General features: G+C 33.4%; 1 non-coding gene across 1 annotated transcript; it reads right to left on the minus strand.

Moving 5' to 3' along the window:
• Positions 1 to 16,393: 16,393 nt before the first annotated feature.
• Positions 16,394 to 27,092, minus strand: LOC114257479 (uncharacterized). The gene is made up of 16 exons (XR_014332528.1): positions 24,657 to 27,092; positions 24,359 to 24,434; positions 24,185 to 24,277; positions 23,735 to 23,833; positions 23,287 to 23,499; positions 23,046 to 23,185; positions 22,035 to 22,098; positions 21,257 to 21,429; positions 19,985 to 20,964; positions 19,841 to 19,898; positions 19,716 to 19,741; positions 19,380 to 19,615; positions 19,045 to 19,303; positions 17,222 to 17,399; positions 16,981 to 17,136; positions 16,394 to 16,868 (listed from the first exon to the last, which is right to left on the minus strand). It is a non-coding gene; the product is annotated as an uncharacterized LOC114257479 (transcript).
• Between the last annotated feature and the right edge of the window lie 603 nt (positions 27,093 to 27,695).

A 27,695-nucleotide genomic window follows, 5' to 3' on the forward strand; every position in this document is an offset into this window, starting at 1 on the left:
AATCCCCATGTCTTGCCGATGTGAGCATAGAAAAGGCACCATGTGGCAATTAAACCACCACGTTTTGCTGATGCGAGCATAGAAATGACATTAAACAAATCTCCATGTCTTGTCGCTGCGGGCATGGAACGACACCTAATAAATTCAGCGTCTTGCTGATTCAAGCGTAGAATGGCATTCATTAAACCCTATGACTCGTTGATACGAGCATGAGATGACACCATTTGGCATTTAAATACCTCCATGACTCGTTGATACAGGCATGAAAAATCATCATTTGACTCTTAATGAAACCATGACTCATCGATACGAGCACGGAATGGAATACAATGACACACGCTTGTGTCACGACCCAAACCTGCCCCTATAGGTTTAGCTTCATGACCGACCAGTAATTGTAGATTACCTACGGCCTCCATACAGATAAACTTCTTATTTGTTGAGTATAGGGCTTAGCGGAAGTCTAAAATGACATAGAAATTATCTATTGAGCCGTGCATATATGAAAAGAACTAGTATAATACGCAAAAATTCGTTCCAAAAGTACATTCATCACAGTTGTACAAATTCTTGCCTTGTAATATACAAACCCCAACTATACACAAATACAAAACCTTTGAACAAACAAAAAGAAGGGGTTTCAACAAACATGGCTCCACCTGAGCCTGATTACTTTACTTGGAAGCCTCTCAAAAGGCTGACCCGGGGTAGACTCAAGGCTTTCTTAACTCTGATGTTTAGCTTGCCCACCTACATATATATAAATAAGTAGTGAGCTAGGGCCCAATGAGTAATAACAGAATAAAAAGGTTATATGAATGAAGTTCAATAACATAGGTCAATCAAATTTCAATAATCATCTCTCATTAATCAATAAATTTCATCATCGATATCTTTCAATATTAAATTGAGTGGCACATCCAAGAAGTAATCATATTTCAATAACTATGGACCACGGAGGATCAAGCCAATGGACCACGAAGGGTCAAACCAATGGACCACAGAATGTCAAACCAATAGATCACGGAGGGTCAAACCAATAGACCACAGAGGGTCAAACATTAAAGATCTCTGTGTTTCAACCAATCCAATAGCCATGGTATTGTCGCCCCCAGGCAAGGGTCTATGCTCAATGGATGCCACATTACAGTTTCATAAGTGAACTTCATTCATCGAAGGAAAGTGACATTATAATCAATCAATCAATCAAACAAGTAACAATTTTGGAAACAGTAATCATTCAAAAATAAATATACTTTGCACATATCTTTATAAGGTTACTATTCACAGTGGCTTGTGTTGTCACTAAACCTCGGACGTCCACCTAAACAAAACACATGAAAGAAGCAAAATTGAAACACCAATTCATTTTAATTCAACTCTCCTCATGCATTTCTAACTCATTCTATGATTATATGAGTCCATTTGGTATTTAAGGATGCTAGAAATGATATAAGAATGCAATTATGAACTTAAAAGAGTTAGTCAAACTTTGTTAAAAACAGGGTCTCCACTCGAGTGCATCTTCCTTCGCTTGAGCGGGCATCCAAAATATAGGTAGTCGCTTGAGCTCAACTTCTGTTGCTCGAGCGGTCTGCAAACTTGACAAAAGTACTGGTTGCATGAAACTTTCGCTCGACGATCGCTCGAGCGGAAGACTGAGTAAAAGTGGTCCTCGCTCGAGCGCCACTTTGGTCGCTCGAGCCGTTTGTAAAATTTTGTAAAACTTTTAGAAGCTCGATTTTCACGCTCAAGTAACACTTTCTTCGTTCGAGCGGACTGTGCGAATTCTAGAATTTCCAGAACTGTGTTTGAACTTCAAATTTGGTATTCAAAGGTTCCAAACTCATGTTTTAGGTACAAAATCATGGGAAAAACATTTGAAAACATAGAAACATAGTTAATTTGAAATCAAGTGCTCAAAACCATGATCCTTTTGACAACCCAAAGCTTGAAACTCTATATTATGAACCATGCATGCCTCACGTTGAATTTTATTTTTCCAAAACTTGATCAACCTTCATGATAAGTATGAAACCATGGAAAAACCCTCAAATTAAGTTACAAAAGTGCCATGCAAGAAAGAACTTCATGGTTCTAACTCAATTTGTGCATGCATGTACATAGTTTAACCCAATTCTTCCAATTCAAGCTAATTCATGCCTCTATTATATAGGCGTTGTTTGAGAAGCATAGGTTGGGGCTATTATAGCCTCAAAATGGAAATAAGCCAAAAAGGCTACTGTAGCAACCCTTTTGATTAAAAAAAAAAAAAATAGCCTCAGCTGCCGTGACAGTGTAGGGCCAGCCTACATTGTCAAAGTGTCAAATTTCTACATCACTTAGGAAATTACATTTTTGCCCCTTCACGTCAATTTAAAAAATTATAATTTTAGGGACAAATTTGTCATTTTAACTTCAAACATCATTTCAACACACTTTTCAATACAACAACTCAAATAAAAATCCATCTCATCTTCCCAAACACAAAAACTAAAATAGCCTACTAAAATAGCCAAAAAGCCTCTAAAATAGTCACTTCCCAAACGAGACCATAATTTCTTGCAAATAAACTCAAAACTTGGATGAATTCAACTTGTACATGTTTTATTTTCAAAGATTAAGGTTGAAGACCATACCTAAAGCTTGAATTCAAGTGTCTTATAGCTTAATTCTCTAATCTCTACAATTTCCTTTAGGTTCTCCTTCTCTATCTCTAAATGTTGAGTTCCCTCTTGTTCTCTCTCTCTAATCTCAACCAAAGGATGCATATATGAGCATATAAGCTTAATTAGAGCCTTATATAGGGTACAATTGAATTAGCCTAATCAAGGTTAATTATTGTTAACTAAGTAGGTTCAATTCTAATTAATACAACCAGTTTATTCTAATTATTTTGATCCGAATCACTTTTCAATTAAAGTTGCTATAAAATTCTGAATATTCTAATTAGTCCGTTAACCTAATCAATTTCAGTTTCTGAAGCTGTCTAGGCACTCAATTTTCATCTCCAAGTTGTCAGTTCGAATAGATATTCCATGTGATAATAGATAACTAGGAAATTAAGTATGTAATTACACAATTAAGCACACAATCATGCAATTAAACTTATCTATAAAAATATAATATAATATTTTAGAGGTCGGGCCGCCACAACTTGCCTCGTCGATACGTATATAGAATGGCATACCTTGGCATCATTGGCATCATAATGGTATCACTCTAACCACATTGCGGTGCGTTTTATTATTTGGAATAGTTTTCTTTGGAAAAATTTACAAGGTTGGCACAAACTTGGAAAAGAATGGAAAGGAACTTGGCATAGGAATGGTAAAGTGAGTATGGCAGGTATCGTCCGCTCTCTTTCCTTTTGATGCATGGTTGGATGAATGCTTGAGTGCTTGTTACACACACCCATCCATGTGTGGATTGTTGCACAATCACTTTCAAACTACACTAATCTAATTCCTTGCAATCAAGGATATGTAGGCAGCCTGTGGGTTTGATCACTTGCATGAATGTATGGCACTACTTTAAGCCTTAGGGTCATGTCAATTGGGATGGTCTCTGATCTTTGTCATTCGTTTCTCATCATTTCATGATTGTTTGAGCTCTATCAAAGAAAGGCAACTGTAGGCACCCCATTTTGATTAACCCTAAGATTTTGTGTGCTTGCAAGCCTCCTGATGATAAAATGGTTCTTACTTCATCCTTAGAAAGTTTAAAGCTGTTTAAAGATGCTATAATAAACCTGTTTTGGCAAAAATTCAACTTTTTACAAAAATGACCATTTTACCCCTAGACCCGTTTTTAGCCAAAACCAACTTCTTAACCCTAGAAAGCCCAATTGTGCTTTGATTGATCATATTTTTTAAAATTAGTGACTCATTTTATCAAAAAAAAAACATTGATCAGAATGCAATTCGGGCTTACTTGTGTCGTAAGCAAGCTAAGAGCATAGGACCTTGTACCTGTGCATGTATGCATGGCACATGTACCAAGGCAAAATGAATGTGTGCATGTTAGATGTGAGTGCGCTCATTGTTTGTACATGTGCACAATCGTTGTGCTTGCGCACTTGGTCTGTACGTGTGCACATTGAAGCATCGCAGAGTTATTTTTGATAGCTCAATTTTGGTGCATTTTTTGTGGGAACAGCGGAGGGGGAAGTAATGAAAGCTTAGAAGGGTTCCAGAATCTTCCCTCAGCTCTAAAAATAGAGCTCCTCCACCTCTCTTTGAAAGGGTTAAGGAATTGAACCATTTTTAGAGTTTTTGAGAGCAAAACACTATTCTTTTCTCTCTTTTTGCCTTAGCTCCAAAATACACACCACCTATAGCATCTCTAAACCTCTAAGAGCCTCTAAGGAATAAAGAACTTCAACCCTAACTTGGAACCCAAGCTTGAGGGAGACTTGCAAATATGGAACTCGGTTTTTCTTGCTCTTTTTTGCGTTTGCTTTTCGATTTCTCAAAACCAATAGGTAAATCTTTGTTTCTTCTTATTTTAGTACCTCTTCTTTTCCATTTTTCAGTATATAATCATGTAGGGGTGTTAGAATGGCATGATCATCATGTAGTTAACAATCTTTACAAAGTTTTTCACTTATTCTCGCATGCTTTCTCTCTTTCAATCAAAATATCATGTTTTTAGGCTTTATTGAATCATATAATCAGCACACATGGCTTGGTTTAAGCATCATGTAGATTAGTTTTGCATTCTTTTATGTGTTACTTGTCATTTATGCATCAAATCATGTTAGAGCCCTTAAACCGAGCCTAGGGACATATTTTGTATGATTAGTTGCATGTCTAAGTGTCATAACCCAAACCCGGCCCTATAGGTTTAGCACCGTAACCGGCCAGTAATCCGAGATTACCGAAGGCCTGCTTAACAGTAGTACAGTAAAACAGAGTACAGGGCTTGGCGGAAGCCAATACAGTAATTAAACAATGCCCAATGAGCTGTGACAGTCTGCATGCAAAAAGACTTTCCAAACATATTTACATTCCGTGGAAAGGTATATACAATATATACAATCATTCAGAATAGGGACTCAATCCCTATGTAACAGTACAGAAAACATTCAGTCTATGCAATCCACTCGGTTATTACAAAACAGCAAGACAATACAGAAGGGGGAGTCCTAAAACACCCCTAAGCCTTAGCACGATAGGCTTGGAACCTCGCAGTGAGGCACGATAGTTGGCTTGACAAAACTGGAGTAACCCTGACGCTCCTAGCTGCGGTCTGGTGCCTGTACACCTACATATATATATGAGCAGTGAGCTAAAGCCCAGTGAATAACATAATGCGTAAAGAGGTTAAGAATGAATGTCCTTACAGTATGAAAACAGTTCATTTAAACAGTATTTCAGTTGTTCAGTGTCAGTACAGTCATATGTGGTACACCAATTAGCATAACAATACAGTAAACAGTAGGTCTTAAAAGACCGAGCAGTAATGATGGCCATCAGTCAGTAAATAGTAGTGGTTCCAACAAGGGAACCGACAGAGATTTCTGTCATAGTAACAGTAAACAGTAGGTGCTAAGGATGCCACAATACAGTTCAGAATATAGGACATACATTCAATCAGTTAACAGTAATCAGTTTAGAACAGTACAGTTCAGTTGTTCAGAAAATAATCATTTGTGAATATATCTTTACACAATCGTTACTCACAGAGTTCGGGCTACAGTAAGCTAGAGCGTGCCTCCCCAGTCGCCAACCCTACACAGTTAACAGATTGAACACACACTAAGCTACACAGTTGGGGAAGATAATAACTTAATCCCTAATTTGCCTCGGTGTGTTCTTCATCTAAGCCCTCAATAAGATGTCTTAAACTAGGCCTAAGAATGCCTAGGATGAGATGAGGATGCAAAGATGTGATCAGAAAACAGTTTCAGGAGTTTCAGAAAAACAGACTCCTGCTTGAGCTCAGGTTTCCCCGCTCGAGCGGTCATGCAACAAAGGTACACGCTCGAGCGTCAAATATCCCGCTCGAGCGTACTGTAAAAGTACTGGATGGGTGAAATCTCCGCTCGACGGACGCTCGATACCCGCTCGAGCTTGAGACACATGACTCCGCTCGAGCGCCCAATCCTCTGCTCGAGCGGACTGTGAAACAGTGTAGAGATACTGGATGCTCGGATTCCACGCTCGAGCGTTACTTCCCCCGCTCGAGCGGGAGTGCAAAATCTGGAAAACCCAGATTGCACCTCCAAGCCAAAAACCAAGTTTTAACAACTCAAAACTCGACCTCTTGGGCTGAATTTCCAGAAAACATTTGTAAACACATAGGATAACATGGTTGAAAGCTCAATTTTGAGAAATCAAAGCCCAAGGGTGTTTAATTCAAACCCAATTTCAAACCATTTTCAAGAACAATCCTCAAACATGACATGCATGATCTTCAAATAACTTTCAAGCTTCAAAACATGCTCTAAAGAGTCAATTGATTCACAAATATGATGAAAACATGGCCTACACTCAAAACATGGACATGCATGTGACAATTTGCCATGAACTCAACTCAAAATCCAACAATACTAACATGCATGCATGAATTATGTTCTATTTCAACATATAAAGCTATTTCATGACTCAACCCACTAAATTTGACATGAATCATGTAAGAACAAGCTCAATTCATAAACAAGAGGGTAATTACTCTACCTTAGGTCTCCAATGCAAGACGAGAAGCTCACTTAAGCAATCTACCCTTCAATTCTCCAAGTTGTCTAAGCCAAACCCTCAAAGACAAATCAATTCTCTCCCTCTCACCTTCTAAGTCAGCAAAGCAATGCAAGAGCTGGTGAAATGTTTTGATTTAAGTGTATACAAGGCTCAACATGTGTGAAGTAGTGGCCACTAAGTGGTCTAATGGTAATTAAGTCCAAAACTTGCAATTAACCCAATATTTAATCTAATTTAATCACACTAAATCAAATTTCAGATAAATACACCATAAAATCACATTAATTATGAGGGTCGAGAAACATTAATCAATTCCCGGTTCGGCCGCCGATAAGGCCTTCAATTAGCAGTTTAAACATAAAACATGAACAGATCAAATAAACAATCAAACAGATAGAATACAGATTAATATACATACTCAGTCAATTCAGTTCCAGTTTTCAGTCAGTCAGTTCAATACTTTAATCAGTTCAATTATCAGTCATGATCAGTTCAATTTGACGGTAATCAATGTTTATCGGTAAGCAGTGGTGAGGGTTATTACACTAAGTCATATTTATTTTATGCATGCAAGATGCTGAAAGTGACAGTCAGGTAAGTCTTCTTAATTTCCTTAGCATGTGTGTATTTCTTGCATTGTCTTTTAAGTAATGCAAGTTTATATATTTTTATGCAAAATTGTTTGTCTTGAATGTTTTTTTGAATATTGTGTATTTTAGTTTATGTTTAAGGCTATGGATTATCAAAGATCCACTATTTCTAACATAAAGAAAAAAATCAATTTTATGTAAATATGGTTTTATTCATTTAATCCAAAATAAATGATATTTACTTTACTTCAAATCACGTAGTTTTAGGTTAATTAAGGGATTTAGGTCTAAAATGAATTTTTGTGAACAATTAACCACTAAAATCATAAAATAGAGAGTGCGTAGAGGCCAATCTTTAGATTGGGCATAAGGGGGGTGCTTCTATGTAAATAGCCTTCCCTTTTTGTACATAAACTCCTGAACCTGGAATATTCTTGGTTATGACGGACTAGGCCTTAACTTAGTTTTCATTTTTAAAGGTTTCTTAATTCCCCTTTAAAAATTAAGTGGTGACTTTATGTCAATAAAGCAAGTCGGTGTGGGATGCTTGCCTTAGGCTTGAAAAAGGCACGACACCCACATAACCTCTCTTAGACCTTGAATTTAAAGTCTAGCACATCTCAGATTTCTTTTGCAGTCTTAACTTCTTTATAAAAATTGTAGAAATGATCTAATAGTGCATTCATAATATATTCTCGACAGAGCAAAGCATCTTCAACGCGCTTCATCTTTTTTTCTTTAAACCCTATAACCTCTCCATTCTTAGGTTTTGGAATTGATTTGAGATTTGGATCTAGAAGGTAGTACACCTTCATTACAGTAAGTAGGAAAATCATTTATCTTTCCAGCGGGTGAAATTACTTCCATCGAATCGATCAAGGTGAACCAGATCTTGGTTCACCATTTTGGTTGAAGTTAAATTCTTTTCGGTCTCCACTGTTCAGTACAGATCAAATTATGTTCTAAAACTGTTGATATAGAAGAACAAGAAAACAAAATTGGTTCGCTTAAGGCGTATCTAAATACACTTTCTTTAGAACGTAATTTGCCCCCACTCGATTGAGTTTGCTGATGGGTTGCAGGCAAAGTCGTTCCTACGATACAACAAGCCTTGGATGAAAAACGACAACCAGCAAAGTTGGTGAATTTCCTATGAAATCTAATTAAACAGTTCTATTATGAGAGAGAGATTGAGATTGAGAGTTTCAAAGTGAATAAAAGTTGTTGCTTGCAAAAGTTTATATAGACACAGAGGTGTCTGGTCAAATGGCTACAAACATTCCAATAGGTGCCTTTGCATTCTAATAGGTACCTTTTAGTTTGTTGTCTATTCAAATAGATACAAACATTCCAATAGGTACCTTTTAGTTTGTAACTAACAGATCTATTGGCAACTTTAATCTAGACCCTCCATTTATAATATTTAATCTAGATAGTTGATTAGGTGTTCCAAATTCAAAAAATTAATCAAACTCAAAATAGGCACAAAAACTATTATGCTATTAAACATGTCTCAACAATCCTCCACTTTGATAGTATAATAAAATTAAATAAATAAATAAAACATCTTACATTCAGAATAGAAAAAATATCATTATGATTACAAGAAGGTGTTGCACAACCTAAACCTCCAATTAGCACAAATGCATCAAAGTTCTGAAACATCATTGATGTGCTAAGCAGTTAAACCAAGTAGTCGTTAAAGAATAAACGGGACATACAGTACACATAACAAAATTATATTTACAAGGATTTCAAAAAATTTAGCTCTAGCACGTAAATGGCCATCACTACACGAAATTACACTTTTAACTACCAAATTTTTAGCCTCCGAAGACTCTCTTTTAGTCGTCGAAAGTGAATGGTGACTAAATTTTTTTGTCGCACACTTTGTCGTTGTAGCCTTGTCGGCGATAGTTAATGGCGACTAAATTTACGTTGGTCGCTAATTATCTTATCTTCGGCTACCAAAACAAACTTAGTCGCCAATGTTCACTTTTTGGTGATTAAACGGTTTAGTCACAACAATAATACATTTAGCGACTAAATATTTTAGTCACCGTTTTATGTCACCATTAGCCACCAGATAGTTTAGTCGCTGTTGTTTTTCATGGCTAAACATTTTAGTCGCTAAAAGACTGCATATTTTCATTGCATTGTATTTTACGACCAAACATTTTAGTCGCCGAAGGTGTATTGTTCTTTCGTGACTAAAATATTTAGTTGGCAATATTGTTTTGGGTACTAACTATTTGGTCACCAAAAGTTTTTTATTTTTTGTTTAATAAATAATCCATATACTAATTATATTATTAATCATTCCACAACGTGCACATATTTCACTTTTAACCATCTAAAAAATTCATATTTAACGTTAAATTCCAATAAAAATTCCATACAAACCAAATGTAATAAAAATTTCACACATTTCACTTTCAACCATTCAAAAAAATTCATATTTAACGTTAAAAAATTCACATTTCACTAACTCCTGGTTTCATGAATGATCCGAAGGGCAAATCCAGACTCTCGTGAGAAGGACACCACTTCTATTTTCACAGAGGTGAAGTTCCAGTTGCGCCTCCATTACTAAATACTTAAAACTTTAAGAATGTAATTCAATCCTCTTTTACGTAACGACACTAATCCTCAGTATTTACCGCAACATCTATTCTATTACAACAATGATTCATCCCACTAAAAACACCACCACTAATAGCACTAATGCATTAAAAAAGTAAAAAAAAAAAAAAAAATACAACTCCAAGACCAAAACATCACATCATTAATGGCGGGACCCACTGCCACCTAATTAGTGGGAGCACTAATTAGTGCTCCCAAGCATTTTTCATTCTATTATGATAGAATTTGGTAATTGCTTAGTTTTCTTATTTTTATAGAATCTAAAAAATCTCAAATGTTTGGTAATTATTAAAAAAAAAAATTACTAGTGAAAAATTAGTTTTTTTAAAGATTTTTTTTTCAGTCGAAATTAGTTTAGATTTGTATTTTTTTGATTTAGCCAAAAGAAACTTTTTTAGCTCAATATAAAACACACAACTTAAAACATTTTTGTTTTTAAAATTTTCATATATTGTCTATATATATAATTCGTATAGAATTACTATCTAAATAAATAAATATGTTACATATAAATATTAATCAAATTTTCAAGTATTTAGATGTAAAATTAAGGGTAAATTACACTCACATTTCCTAAATTTTTTTTAAAAATACAATTAACTTCACACTTTTGATATAATTATATTGATTTTTGTTATAGTAAAATAAAAAAAGGAATAAAACTAATGGTGATATGGGTAAACTCTAAAATATACAAAGATAAATATATATATTAGTTAAAAATATATGACAACATTATTTTTTTCACTTCATACAACTAATAAATTACTAATAAAAATTAATCAAATGACCCAATTATTATGTAAGTTAAAACCTTAAAGAAAATCATTATAATTATATTAAAAGTGTATGAATAATTGTATCTTTTTAAACCTCAAGAAGAGGTGATATAATTTTTCATAAAATTAAGCATAACTTTATAATATCCATAAAATGTTAGAGAATTCAATTGAAAAAGAAAATTTAAAATTTTACACAATACTCAGATGGATGTGAGTTTATGTGATATAGGCTTGACACTTGTGAGCATTATGCAAAACTTTTGATAATTTTTTTGAGATCTGTAATATTGCTATAATAGATGAGATGGCATATAAATTTAGGAAGAAATTGCAAATAAGGAGAAATTATTTGGTGGTCCAGGAGATAACCAAGCGGTGTCTTAGGAGCATTATGATTAATGGAAAGAATGAAGTTCACAATTTGATGTTTTGTGATAAGAAAACATAAGGGTACATGGCATCTGGTGTTTGAAGGAAAGATTGCTACATAGTATCCCAAGGACTTGTTTGTTTTGAGAAATGAAGGAGATGATTGGATTAGTACTAAGGTTTGTTTTGAAAAATTACTATGAAATGAATAATCTTATGAAACTTCTTCAAAGAAGGGACTGTCAATCGCAAAAGGGCGGTGGGTCTATGCAGGGGCAGAGCTATCACGCGGGGGGGGGGGGGTGGGGACATAAAGAAAATACTTTAAATAAAAAAAATTATAAAAATATTATTATAAATGTTAATGATATTTTTAAAATAACAAAAATAATAATAGTTATTTTGATTGAAAATAAAGTGATTACGATATTATTATCTACGAAAATTTTAATATAATGGTGATGTCTATCACTATTAACATGCAAACATAATTAATCTCAATGAAAATATGAAATTTATTGAATTATTAGTTACATTTGACATGTAGCGTTCATTCTATGTATTTCTTTACTATTGGTTGGTGATATCACATGTTAATGATGACGTAGTATAACTATTATATTGAATTTTTACGCATATTTTGTATAAAAAAATTAGTTTATCATTATATAATTTATTTTAAAACTTTATATCCATGATTTTTTTTAATATTATCCATGATACACTAATTACAAATAATATTTTGCTTATTTGGTTCTAGTTTTCAGAAACAGTTTTCAAAAAATTATATATTTTTATTTTTCGTATTTTAATGTTTTCAATAATTTTTTTTTAATATTTTAAGCAATTTTTTAAAAAAACTTTTAGACACACCTAACATAAATATACAAAAAAGTATAATATTTGTGAAAAAAATCTTTAAAAAATACACTATACCAAAAAATATAAAAATAATATGAAAATTCAGTACATTTTTCATATTTTTGTGTATTTATTAATTTTTTAAAATATTTTTTATAAATATTTTACTATTTGGATACATATCTAAGTAATGTGTATCTAAAAAAGTAAAAAAAAAATTAAAATTTTAAAAATATTCACCAAAACCAAAAAAATACGAAAAATAAAAAACTTAGTTTTCATAAAACTAAATTCAAAAAACTAAAACCAAACACACTGATTAATTTTTTTTTTTATCTTTCTTGAAATTAATGGTAAAAATTTATGTTAAATATTTTTATAAAAAAATTTAATATTATAATTAATAAGTACTCCCTCTAATTTAATTTCTTGGCTCTGCCACTGAATCTAAAGAGATGGTATTAAAATGTAATCTCATGGAATTAGAGTTGAAAAAATGACGTTACCCATTACTTTACAAAAATAATAAAATCACTTGGTCTAGAATACAAGTTTTATGTAATTTCAAAATTTAATTACAACAAATTAATATTACTATATAAGACAAAAATAAATACAATTTATCTTATCAACAATATTACATCTACACAATTTTTTCTCCCAAAATTCTCCCAAATGATTACCGATAAGAGTCTCACTCTAGAGGATTCCGGGAGAAAAAATTATGTGAATAAATCATTACTCCTATCTTATGTCTTCAATTTAATATTACTACATTAGTAATTCCCCCACTCAATTCATTCAACCCCACAATACTTATTTGGTTGAATCTTCTCTTCTGAAAATCAATTTTTTTGTTTTTTATATTTTTTGTTTTTACTGAATTTTTTTAATATTTTAATTTTTAATATAAATATTTTTAAAAAATATTATATTTGTGAATTAATATAAAAAATACAAAAACAAAAAACAAAAAACAAAAACAAAAACTTAGCATATTTTTTATTTTATTTTTGTGTATTTATTAATTTTCTAAATATTCTTTTTATAAAATATTTTAATTTTTAGGCACATTTAGGTGAGGTACATCTAACAAGCAAAATAATTACTTGAAATATTAATAAAAATTCACTAAAATTATAAAAAAAAAAATTGTTTTTAAAAAAAATTTGAATTCAAAAATTGAAATCAAACAAGATGAATTTCCTTGGTTAGGCTCGGTTTGGGAACATAATATTTTAGTTAATTTTGTTTTTGACTGTTTTAAGTTACTTTTTGAATGAAAATTAACTTTATTTTGTAATTAATTTAATAATTATGATAAAAAAATAAAATAATTAGAATTTAAATATAATTTTTTATTTTACTAATTATTTTAATTTAATTTATTTTTATTAACTATTTTAACATAAACCAACTTTGGAAACACCTCCTACAACAAATGAGACCCAAGACCACTTCATCGAAAATTAGAGAGAGAGAGAGAGAGAGAGAGAGAGAGAGGCGGTGGTGATGGGGAACTGTAGTTTTGAGAGGAAAGACAGAGGGAGACAGAAGGTGGGACCCTAATAACACTCCCGGAAGTCCCGCGCTCCTCCGCAGAGTGGGGTTTACAGTTACAAAACAAATGCACACAGAGAACAGTGGGCCTTCCTTTTTCTTTTTGAATTATTTAAACAACAATGTTAGAGGGTCATAATTTTTGTGATCACAATGATTCAAAACTGTCAAAATAACGTCGTTTTGAGTGCAAAACATACTAAAACGACGTCGTTTTGACAGTTTTGAGCTATTGTGGCCCTCAAACATTTTCTTTATTTAAATTATTAAGTTATAGTATTTAGGTATTGTTTGGAAAGTGAATTTGAGTGGATTTGGAGTTAAAATAATTACAAAAAATAAAATAAAATTTTTAGTTCTAATAAGATAAAATATTACATTTAGTTCATAATCATTACATTCTTTCTCTCACAAAAAAAATAAAAAAATAAAAAATCCTTTCCATATTTTTTAGCCACACGCTAAAATAACAAAAAAAAAACTAAAAATTTAAAAAATCAATCCACTTCTTAGACGGTGTTTAGGATAAACTAAAAAAGTATATATTTTTTATTTACATATATTTATTTAAGTCACATCAATTAATATGTTCTCTTTACTTTTTTAACATTTTTTTTTTATTTTTTTACATATTTTTTTTATAAAAAATTAAAAAATATATTTATTTAAAATATTCTAAACTATTTTTAGTATTATTTTAGAGCTGAGAAGAGATTGGACGTGTCCGGGTACTGGGAGTTTCAGGTATTGCCATGTTCATTTGTCCACTCACTGTCTGCCTTTCTTGTGCTTTCTCTCTTCGCTTCTTCCCCATGCAACGGTGTAAATTACTAACACACCCCCTTGAATTTTACTTCAAATATAAATTATTTTTTATAATTTTAAAAATTATATTTTATTTTTTAGGGTAAATTACACTCACACTTGCTAAGATTTATATTTATTATAATTTTTTTCCTTACATTTGAGAAATTACACTGACCCCTTTGTTAATTTAATTTTATGTATGATGATCATTACAGTGAGGAGAGAAATTGTGATGAAACTTTAAACCTCAGGGAGAAATCTGTAATGAAACTTTAAATTTGAGGAAGGAGGATGTAATTTTCCAAAGATGAGGGGGAATCGTAATAAACATAAATCTCAGGGGGTGTCAATGTAATTTATCCTATTTTTTAAAATGATTAATAGTACAACAAATGATTAATTTCATTAATAAATTAGTAAGTCTATTAATTATTTTTAATAAAGTCAGAAATATATTTCAATTTACAATTTTAACAATTTTATTATTGTATAGAAGAATAGTAAGAATTTTTTTTTTAATTCTGTTACATAAATTTTTTTAACAAAAATATATTTATAATTTCTAAAATTACATGGAACAATATGAAGAAAATTAATATTGGCTGCATTAGAATAAGGTTTGAATTCTTTCAAGTTAACTATATCAATGTAAGAAATCACTTTAGAGTTGGTGGATCCATTTTGAGCCAACTTTGGTAATTCGAATTGTTCATTTTTTAAAATTCGTTGAATAGAATATTCATAATAAAATTTTAATAACCGGATATCGATAGCTATATATCTAAATTATATTTATATTACAAAAGATTTGATGACTATTCCTGAAATTATAATTGTAATTCAAATATATAATTATTTATGTTCAATCATATTGATTTTCTTTTTTAATATTAATTCTGTACTCAATAAGCCGTAAAAAGTAAATGCCTCGCATCATCAAGATTAATCTGAAAATAAGTCCACGAAACCTAAATCCTCCAAAATGTGTGATTATTGTTTGTACTTATTATTAAGGAATTTGGATCCTCTCTACCCAAAGCCCCTCCAGCCATCTCCAGCAGTATCAACAAGAAAGCGACACCTAGCGGTATAGAGATCCAATGGACTGGAAAATGCCACGTCGTAGAGAGAGAAAATGAATTGAAAAGAGACCAAGAACAATGTCATGTTGTTTTGTTTGAGTTGCTGTGTTTTTCACATAATTGAAGATCACTACTCGTTTGTAGATCCTAGTGAGTCGCCGACGCTGACGTACAGCGGCTGCAACGACATCTACGTTGCTAGAGTCTCCATCCCTAGCGCGGACGCCGGCATACATTGAGAGTCATTTTGTGACTTTGCTCTCTGTATATTTGGAATTCATTGTCATGTGTTGCAAGTTTCTCTAGTAATTCTTTGTTTTCAATCCCTTTATTTTAATAGCAGTATTGTTGGCCATATATTTTATATCAACTAATCACAATCTGACACGTGGTCTATCAGGGGTAACTTGAGGAATTAGTAAGGGTCTCCAGTCATCAGAGGACACGTAGCAAAATTGCATCAATGACAATGGATCTGTGAAGTATTGGAACAATCGAAAGGAGCAAGGTAACGTGGCTAAACGGTTCTTGGAGAGTTAAATTCAAATTCAGGAGGTAAGCCCAACTGCAACAAATGGTTTAGTGGCACTGCTGGAAAACAGATTTTTAGTGGCGTTTAAGAAACGCCGCTATATCTTTCAAAAACGCCGCTAATTCCTTTTGCGACGTTTAGTACCAAACGTCGAAGCTGCGGCCGTCGCTGTATCTTTACGACGTTTTAAAAACGTCGCGATATTAGAATAGGCGGCGTTTTTAGAAACGCCGTGAAATGTCCCTACCATGACGTCACTATGATTTTAGCGACGTTTTCAAAACGCCGTCATATCTTTTTAAAAAAAATTGGCCGTTGACCTTTTGGAGTTTAGGTGGCGTTTTAAAAACGCCATGAAATCCTCTTTTTTTTTTTTGAAATTATGCTAATTTTATGTGATTAAACTAAAAAAATACCTATAATAAAATTGAATAGCCGTAATATGAAATAATAACTCCCATTCAAATTATAAATGCAGCATTAATTCACTTTCCTATTCAATTTAATATCCAATCATCATTACCCACAAAATAACATATTCAAAAATTAAATTCATAATTCTCAACCAAAAAATCAGCAGTCCTATGGCAGCAAAAATCAACACCAGCCAAAAGTCACACATAGCCTTGTTCTTATCAACTAGACCAACTTGTATTACAAAAGCTTTTGTAAAATAATTTGCTTCCAAAAAATGAAAAAATGGATCATTATCCACATCCATACTAGATCTACCAGGTGTCTCTGGTGTCTCTGGGCGCACGCAAGTTTTACATGTTATAATCTGAATGGAGGAAGCTTTCATATGGCGTTCCGTAGAGTGCTCTCTGGATATCATCCCAGTTCTCAACGTGTTGGGACAATGAACCTTTGTGTATCTTCACTTGCTGACTCTTCAGATCCCTCTGTGGAACCCTCAGAAAATCTTGGACATCCTTCAATTTCTGCAAAATACATGGAAAACAGTACTTTTGTATGGAAACAGAAAGAAAAATAAAAATAAAAATTGGCATCTTTTTAGGATCAACTGTTTTATAAGACGATGAAATGTCTTACGGTGGAATTTTTTATTATGTCCTCGTAGCATAGGATAATGTGTTGGGTGCTCTTGAAGTATTCTAAAGCTTTGGCAGTCATTTCCTCTACTTGCCTCAGATTGCGGATCAGCAGTGTTGTATCGATTGTAGGTTTATAACTTGCAAGTATTTCTGCCTGAAACAGTATCACTTATTCATGACACAGAGAGAAGGAGAGGGAGAGAGAGGGGGAGAGAGAATGACTTGTGAGAGAGAGAGACCTCATGGGATGAATGCACATGAGATTTGTGTTCCGTTCAGTGGCTTAGCATTTTGATCGTAAGAGTTTGAAAGAATTGAAATCATCCTGCGCAGAAGATTTCTTCTGAAGAGAAAAATCAATGAAACGCCCTTGGTATTGAAATATTCTACAATTTCTTCATGATGCTGCATTAAACCCTGCATTTAAAATAAAAAAAATAAGGAAACCGTACTGTGGTTACATCAATTCAACATGCATGCAACAGAGGAAATTAACATTACAAAACTGAATTATAAGTTCATACACATTATTAATAACATCAGTAAGTAATGAGTGTGGTCAAATTGCATAATTTCAAGGTTGTCCGTGTCAGAAAGATGGAAAATTTAGCGGAAAACATGTTTTTTTAACAGGTAAAATTCTGCAAAATGAAAATTACAATGTTATCAATCTTCTGTTTAATCTGTTGCAAAATAACAGTTTAATCATTTGCCAAAAAGAAATTATGAAAGTTTGAAACTCATACTATATTCAGCACATTTAAAAGAAGACCATGGACCTCACAATTGAGTAGTAATAACTTGATCCACAAGAAGGTTTATCAACTCCAAGTCTGATTGCAGCATAAAATCAACACATCTGAAATGGGACAAGTATATGGGGGGTGTTTTAGCTAAATTGAGCTTAGCTTTTTCAATTTGGATGCAATGTATAGACTCCGTCAACCAATCCTAAAGTCAAGGCATTGAACTAACTGTCGCTATAAGTTGCACAAACAATTCTGGGGAGAGATTGTTGACAGCGATGTTTTAATAAGTTTAGAAAATACAGTTTTAGAGGAATAAGTCCACAGAATGATTTAGAACATACGTCATCGAGCAGAATTACAGAAATTTTGACTTTGCCAGAAAAATTAGATTGTATGTTTATTGGAACCAGGATTGGAAAATTTGGGGGCTAATTCTCGGTCAAGACACATGCGATTACTTTATTTTAGTACATCAGGTAAAATTTACTTTGTAATTAGAACATTTGAGAAGTGCCTCTGTTTGTTCATCCAGAGGAAGTCCTTTTCCCCATTACTTTCCTTCCTCCTACACTCTGTAGCTCTTTTATTTAAAACAAAGAAATAAGTAATATTAATAATTTGAAACCTCCCATGTCAATAGATGCGCATTGAATTAATTAGGATTTTATTCGATGGATCTATAACACCACCTCAATCTCTTTGGTCATTACGTTTAGAGTGGTGCAACTCCTGTCTTTCTCCTATTTGTCCTAGTCATTCATCTTGGAGGAAATATTAACCTCCATTATTGTCACAACCCTCTATTCATGTATAAGAGTGCATGAGGATTATATTTGTTTGTTCTCATAAAGAAACACCCTATTTACCAATAGTGTGTGGAATATCTGTGATTATACTCAACATTATGTAATTGTTCTATGCAATAATTAGAAGATTACAGCAGGTTGCCTAACAAACTCACACCTGAAAAGCTTAATTGCTTGTCAAGATAATTCAATCTTCCAATCTAAGCCTAGTTTGACATATATAAAAATATTTATATGATAATTAATCTAGGGTGCTTTTGTCAGTGTAGCGTGGAACAGTTGACAAAACTATAAAATCAAACAATCATCATGTTCAGAGTTTGTATCAACTCTTAAGCAACCCAAGAATGAGGAGAGATCTGATTATTGAGACTTACACACTTCAGCTATGGTAGACATACCTATAATAACTACTAAATTGATGGCAAGTTATCTCATATGGAAAAATTGATAAACTAATTTGTAAGACAGGAAAAAGTTGAATAATTCCACCAAGGCATCACTCACCTGATTAAGCATCCATTTCAAGCCAACTGCAGCGGTGCACTCATTCTTGGAAGCACTGGTCAACCAGTCAAGATTGTAGATTTTATCCAAAGTTTCGACTATTGTTGAGATATTACTCCTCCGGACTTTTACAGAGAAAATCTCTCCGTTGGAGCTTATGTTTATATGACTATTTAATAATGTCTCAAACCATCCACTCCCGGATCTCTGAGTAGAGATTATGGCAAAATATCTCACCGGGTTGCATTTACACTCATCCCTAATTATTCACATCACCATATATCAGTACATTGATATGAAATATAGACTCAGAATGACAATAATTAATGCCTTACCTGCTAAAAGTTTTGGGTTGCGGATAATGCACATAAAGTTTTTCCCATGTTTCTATAATAGGTGGCTCACACGGTCTTTGGATCACTTGAACATTTAGCAATCCAAAATTTGTGCGGGTACTGATTTGCTTTAGACAGATTGAGCAGATATAAAGACCACATAGCATTGCAAATGTCAAGACAATCATTCTCAACACCAACGAGGGTTTCTTTGGAGCCTTCGTAATTATAGTATCCTGAAATTGGATTTTATCTATCAGTTGTTAAACCGTAATTGATGTAGTACTTACAGATATTGTAATACTTCATTCCAATAGATTAACCTCGGTATCTCACCAATAAGCTGGTTACGAGCAAGGTCCCTACAGAATAAATTTACACAAAGACAAGGCATACATATATATTAGCCAAGACTGGAATTGAACTTTTGTGAGCATTCACAAGCTGTTCAAATGTTGTACCGATCATCAACAGTTCTTTATAGCTTCCGGATTGAGTAATTTCTCCACCTTCTATAACCTAGGGAAAAAAAACAATTTATTCTATGCAATGAATTGAAAGCTAGTATGTAAATACAAGAGTGGCAATTCAAAGTATTTCATTACCAGAATTTTGTTAACCTGGGAGAGAAATTCCACTTGATAAGTCACTAAAATGACAGTCTTCTTCTCTAGGGCAGTCATAACACAGTCCTGCAGCTACATCATTCAAAAGTTGGTGACAATGAGAGATCAACTACGTCATACATACCACATGCCTCAAAAGAGATCAACTTTGTCTCTGTTATATTATCTTTGGGTGCATCACCCGTGCTCAATGCACCTCCCATTGTCAATTACCAAAATAAAATGAGACATGAGATAATACCTGAGGTGTATCTGCCCAATTACATAAGTTGTTAGAAATAAGTATATATAAAAGCAATAGCATAGAGCAGATAATGAAGCCTGAGAAGTATTTGGAGATTCTGAGAGACACTCCAGGCAAGAAGTATTTGGAGATTCTGATAAACACATACATTTAACAAATTAGTTAATGAGAGTTCACATATATAATATTATGAGCAACACATAACTAAACAAACAATGGCCCTACCTTCTTCGGAAAGCACTAACATTTTGCACAGCACTAACATCTCACTAGATTTTTTCTATTACTGCTCAACTATCTACTAGAGTCAGATTTTGACATACTAGTGCATGTCAGTGCTCGATTTTACAAGCCATGTCATTAGTGGTGGATATGTAAAATGAAGTGATATGTGATGCACATAGTAATTACTATGATGCAGAAAGAACGACATCAAGCTTGAATTCTAGAAAAGAATTCAGTTGTACTTTCGTGTATCATCTATAATCCCTAGGGTTCTTCAGTTGCAAAAATTGTCAAATTTATTCTATTTAGGCTTAAATTATGACTCCTAAGCAAATGAAAATGAGATTTTCAAAGAAGGCCCAAGTTTCTAAAGTTATGAAGCACCTAGAATATAATCACTTTTGTCAAAATGTAAATTTAAATATAAAAGATACCTGCACTTGAAGTTGATCCTTTGCGCTCTTTAAAGTGGAATCATTTACTGAAGGCTCTTCATTAAAAGGAAGAAGATGATCATTAAGAGCACCCATCTGATGTAAGCAGAAAGTAGTGCAATACATAGAGATTACAGCAAGAGAGTAGATAATCTGGTAACACACTACTCAATGTCCAAAACCAAAGATTCTTTATTACATCTAGTGGAGCAATAATATGCATCATCAAAGCACATATTATATCAACGAGCCTGAATAGGAGGACATAAATTTTTCCAAATAACAAGTGCCTGGAAACATTTTAGTAGATGTGAGAGAAGGAAGATACTATAAAAGAGAGGAACATACTCTGAAGACAAAAAATTTTCGAATATAGCTCTGATGAGGTCGAGACCCTGCCTAACTCTGCGTAGATTACATGAAAGGCTTCCTTGTGTTCTCACTGTGTCATTTTTGACATCAACGTCAAGTACGTTATTTAAAGTGCCATACATATTTGACGCTTCCACAAGATCACGCACCTGGAAGTGTCAATCAAAGCATTAGATCCAACGAGCATTTTTAGATTGGAAATTAACAGGGAGAAGTAACAAACTTTGGATTGAAATACACAAGGAATCCATCTTTGCATTATATTTATGTAAATATGGCATTTCACCTTTAGAAGGCAAGATTTTATCATTGAATCAATGATCACTGCTTATGACTTTAAAAATATAAAAGCAAAAAAGAATATGAAAAAATATAAATTAAATTTTTGCTTAATTTACCTTACTACTTCATTTACAGATTTCTTTGTTCCACATATTATAGTGGTTGAATCATAATTTATATACATAATAAACAAAAAAGAAACATAAATTTTTTTTTTTTTAATAAAATAAGGGAGAAGATGAAGAAGACTGAATTGAAAAGTTGAGAGATATATATAGATCATCAGGGCTGCAATGCATCTCATCATTATTGAAGCAATCAGCTAGCCATCCCTCAGATGACTGATCCAGGCCCTCATGACCAGTTGCAGATGTTTCCTCTATTAAGCACATTATAACAAGCAAGACAAAAAAAAAACATGTATGAATGTTAAGAACCTATTCATCTCAGAACAGAACTTTACAGGACAAACCTTCAAAACCAGACACCCAATGCGACATATCAGATAAAGCCTCTTCAAGCGAATCTTCTCTCTCCTAATCAAAGAACCAAAAAAGAGTGATCCAATGGTTTTGTGCTAAGAAGCACGGACACTTCTAAAAAGGTGACGTATCCTTGTTGTGTCCGTGTCGGACACCGACACTCCTTGGACACTCTTAGGACACGTGTCCGATACTCTTCAAAACATGTCCTATTTTTTAAATATTTTTAAAGACCCGGACACTCTTTGGACACTTGGAGGACACACGTGTCAATTGTTTAAACACATATGTCTATTGATTATACATATGTGAAACTAATTATAAGTTTGAACAAAACAACTTAAGATACAATAATAAAACAAAAACCATATAAATTTATAGGAATTAGTGCTATATTGCATTTTTTATTATCTTTGAATGATATATTCATATATATAGCATATAATAAATATATAAAATTATATATTTCATGCGTGTCCTCTACGTGTCGTGTCCTGCATTTTTTTAAAATTAACGTGTCGGCGTGTCCTTGTCGTATTCGTGTCGTGTCACGTGTCCGTGTCCATGCTTCTTAGGTTTTGTGAAACTTGATTCAATCACACAAATTAATACTAAAACGTAATTTCAACTGAAACTTTGATTATAAATGCAAGTGTTTGAAACTTCCTTAATGAAGTGAGCAAGAACAAATTAATTAGGTGAAACCCAAATCTAAACTAGTTCAGAAGTTGCATTGACCAATAATGATCATTGACCAATAATGATCCCCTGACAAAATGTTGATATCATAAAATAATTTATCTTGATATGTGGTGGATGATAAATTTGTTTCCCTTCCAAAAGATAGAAGTCATATAATTGTCAATATACAACAGAACAGGTATCTCAACAATTATCTTTTGTGTGAAACCAAAATAAGACCACTATGTAGAATTTTTCCCCAAGAACAGCAAAAGATGTATCATGTAACATTTTCCACGAGGAAATAGGCTTGCACAAACCTTCGATTTTAAGAAGACAGATGATATCTCCTCATTGCAAAGAGGGGAACCCAAAATCTCATTGTCAAACTGCAGCATTCGACGTCTCTTTACTTGTGAAGACATCTCCGTGCATTGCTGTAATTCCTTGTCCATGTTTACTGCAATTCATTTTTTTCCAGATAAAAAACAGTGTCCTTCAAATCGAACAAGCATTAAAAGCTAGCAAATGTCGAAACATTTTAGTAAAGTATAAAACTACCATTGTCAGCAACATGGTAAGCCAAATCCCCACAGGCCTTAACAGGTGTTGTTTCGTCAAACATGTAGGACAGATCTTCTTCATTCTGGCTTACTCCATCCCAAAGGCATGGAGATGAATTATTGGATTTTAAGCAGCATAAGGGGTGGGCTCTTCTTCTTCTACAGCAGAATCTTTATCATCTTCTGCCACCATCCAGGGTTGTTTAGGCCCCTGAACTCCATTAACCAATCATCAAATTCAATACAGATGCAAGTGTCATTACATCACAAGAAGTATTGCCTCAATGGCTAAAAACACAATTGCTTCAATATATATATAGAGAGAGAGAGAGAGAACAAACTCATACTACCAAAACCAGCTCACATATAGACAAAAACAGTTACACGTCATATGCAATTAAACCATGCAATGTGAGACAAAATATGAATAGTACAGACTCAATTACCTTTCCTTGACGAATGATTCTTGGGAAACTCCCAATCATATCAACTACAGTGGACGGATCAGCCACTCTAACACCCGCATCAATGACAAAATCAAGACCCTGAGATGGATAAAATAGAGCAAGTCAAGTAAGACATATTAAGAATCTTACAGCTATATTCTCACCATCCTTGTTTTCCACCACATAAACCAAGCAACCAAGTTATTCAACACAAATTGCAGACTGCCATAAAAAAAATGCTAAAAAGGAATTCAATTTCATGACCAATTTGTTTTTCCACCAAATGACCAAATAAAGCTAACTGACGCTGAATTTCTCTTCCCAAAAGATAGCATAAAATAGGAATGATAGGTGCAAAACAGGTAACTCGAACATAAGTTAAAATTAATTCAGAACCTATACATGTAAAAAACAATGGTTAGTCTTTACATCATTGTAAAGAACGCCTACCTGCATTCTCAAGCAAATTGAACCCGCTGTTCCAGTCAGGGGGCAAATTCTGAGCATTAGCTTTCCAAGTCTCTTCAAATCCCGCAAGCTCATCTAAGAAAACACCACAACATCAGCTCTTTCCTTCACTCGTTCATTCAACATAATGCCTCAAATAGTCTCATGGAAACAAACCTTCATTCAAGTTGTGTAAAGTCTGCATTGTGTCCACTTTACCATCTGAAGTACGCTTCATCGTAACTGAATGGCCCTACAGAAGTAATACAACCATCAACTTCTCAATAAAATTGTATCCTCACCCAACCACCAATTACAGATGAGCTTTTAAACTAATCAGAACCAGGAATATTTAGTTGGCTTGTTTGGTTAAATATTGTTTCTCGAAATCACTTCAATACACATCCCAAATAAAATAATAAATGTGTAAAAACAAAGTCATGTGTAAATAAGGCTACAAAGAAGTATATAATACCTTATCGTGGACCCCTCTAGAAATTGTATTCAGCGCTTCCCCTACTGTCTTATCTTCCTCATTGATCTCCATCAGAACCACCTTTTTCACAAACAAATACAGACATAACAACCAATAAAAAAACATTACTAATTTCTGTTAGATAGCTTGATATATACTCTTAGGGCCCATTTACTAACAGTTTAAGCTTCTCAAAAAATTGATGATGCATCCCGGTATCACCAATGACCTAACATGGTATCAGAGCTTAAGTTGGAGGAAGTCCTGGGTTAAAAAATTTCTGTTTACATTTGGTCCCTGTTCAGATTCTTTGTTATCTATATATGAATGTTTGGATTTCCACGTGCAAGATAGGTTGCCCATGAGGGGGTTTTAGACAGCTTGATATACATTCTTTGGCCAATTTATGGGCCCATTTCCAAACAGCTCAAGTTCTTGAGAAAATTGGTGAGCTAATGGCATCTCCAACCCTTACTCAAATGTTGGCTCAAAACTTAAATTTGAGTGAAAACACTTCGAACACTTATTCACTCCTTGACTCAAAAGTCATACCAAATTGAGTTTTATCCATTTCTTTAGGCAAATGAAAGGTAGACTCAAATCTTGGCTCAAATGTTCATAGACTAGATTTGCTTCATTTAAAGTAATATTATGTACCAAACTGCCATTCTTGGGATATGATGGAAATTTTTAAAAATAATCTGAGTAAAAATTGGTGATTTCCATAGTGGTTCATATCAAATAAAGCTTTTACTCGAATTTGAGTCATGATTGGAGATGGCCTAATAATATCAACTTTCTCAACTTGAAAAACATGGACTGTGGCTGTGTTGTGGTGGAGATGTGGCTGTATGGTGGCGGCTAACTTAAAATAGCTTCAGCAGAAACCTTCCTCGCTTTGATGGCTCCACAAAATAGATCAAAACAATCATCCAACTGAAAAAACATTTAATGGGTAAGTTTTCTTGGGGAAAAGTAGTATGTATGTCAAATTGAATTTGTAATTTTCAAGTAAGAAAAGGAGTACTAGTGTATTATTACCAATGAAAAACATTCAATTTTTTATGATTATGATGATAAGTTTCATTGTATAGAAGAGATTTCGTAAGCCCTAACTCAGGCCTTCTATTATCATCTGGCATAATGCATTCTTTTTTCTATTCTTGAAAGGGGGAAAAAAAATTGAAACTGAAACGATATGGAATTTTTTTTTACGAAAACTATTTCTAATCGTTGTCTTTGGAAAAGCTTTTAAAAAACACTCCAGTAATAGGAAACACTTTCATATTGTTTTTAAAAAATTGCAAAATTTGTTCACACAAAAGAAACAAAAAGAAAAAGATATGAATGTTTCTCAACTTTTATTGTTTTTATTCCCAAAAACACGAAGAAAAAAAAAATGAAAATATTTTGAAAACAAGTCAATGCAATCAACTGGTTGAACTTTTTTTTCTCAATTGATCTGAATTTCACAGGACTGATTTCACCGAGAGAGAGAGCAGAGCAGAGCTCACCTCTCGGAATCGCTGAGATTAACTTCGATTTCGATTTCGAGAGAGAACTTCGAAATCACTCTGATGAATAACCGATGTGAATCGTTGAGACTGATCTGAATCTCTGAATCACCGAGCTGAATCTCTGCAATAATTAGGGTTTAGACAGCAGAGAGAGAGAGAGAGAGAGAGAGTGGAGCTCACCGATCTGAATAGCTGAGATGAACTTCGATTTCGATTTTGAGATATGAATCACCGATACCGATCTGAATAGCTGAGATCTGAATCGCGATCTGAATCGAAATCGAAGTGATATGAACTCAGATTTGAATCGAAATCGAAGCGATATGAACTTAGATCTGAATCGCAATATGAAATCGAAGTGATATGAACTTCGATTTCGAGATCTGAATCGCTGAGACAGATCTGAATCGCTGATATGAACTTCGAAATCGCTCTGATGAATCACTTCGATTTCGAGAGAGAACTTCGATTTATGACGATTCCATTGATAAGCAACTGAATCTCTGCGATAATTTGATAAGCTGTGCTCAAAATCGAACTTCGAAATCGCAATCCTGAGATGAATCACCGAACTGAAGAAGAATCGAAGAAGAATCACTGAGTAAAAGACTGAAGAAGAATCGAGAGAGAGAACTCATCTTTTTTTTTCAATCAAACAGATTCAATCCTCTGAGAGAGAGAGAGCAAGAGAGACAGGAGAGACGTGGGTTTTCAAAATAAAGGTTTAGAGAGACAGAAGAGGGTGTGAAGAGTGACAGGATTAGGAGGCGTTTTTCAAAGGTCTTCTATGCACAAAACGGTACCGTTTTGATTATTAACAAATGCGACGTTTAAAAAACGCCACTAATTATTAGAAAAAGTGACGTTTAATAAAACGTCGTTAATTAAACGCCACTAAATCTCTAATTTCCTGTAGTGTGGAGGCGAAATGCTTGAAACTATGTCCTATGATCATGGAGGTTGCTTTGACGGTTATGATTCACTTTGACATTTATCAGCCACTTCGACACTTACTACCAGGGCCAACAAATATAGGAGAAAGCTGATAATGGAGACACCAAAACCAAATTTAGAAACCAATTTATTTTACTTCATTTTCTAGTTCTTTATTTTCCTAGTTGTTTACTTTCTAGTTCTTTACATTCCAGTCCTTTACTTTCCCGCATTTCATTTCAATTTCTTAGGAGTAGTTCTAAGTTAGTCTATTCGTTGCTGTAATTCCCTTCGAAGCTGTGGAAGTGTGAAGGTACTCTTGTAATCATTTGTTTATTTAATGTAATTCAATTTCTGACACTGTTCTCTCCCTCCTTTTATTTTTGTTAATTAATTCTTTTGAATTTTCTCCTAAAACAAGCCACCAGTAAAAGTCCTCTTCATTGAGCTTAAAAGAACTTTGAAGCAATTGTCTGATTAATTGGTTAGCATTTATTATTCCTATAAGGACTTATTGATTTTTGTTGGTACGCTCTAATTACATTTTTAACTTTCAAAAGTCAAAAAAAACAAACATATATTTTTGGTA

Source organism: Camellia sinensis, chromosome 6 (assembly GCF_055761805.1).
Source record: "Camellia sinensis isolate YWXY chromosome 6, ASM5576180v1, whole genome shotgun sequence".
Classification (NCBI taxonomy): Eukaryota; Viridiplantae; Streptophyta; class Magnoliopsida; order Ericales; family Theaceae; genus Camellia; species Camellia sinensis.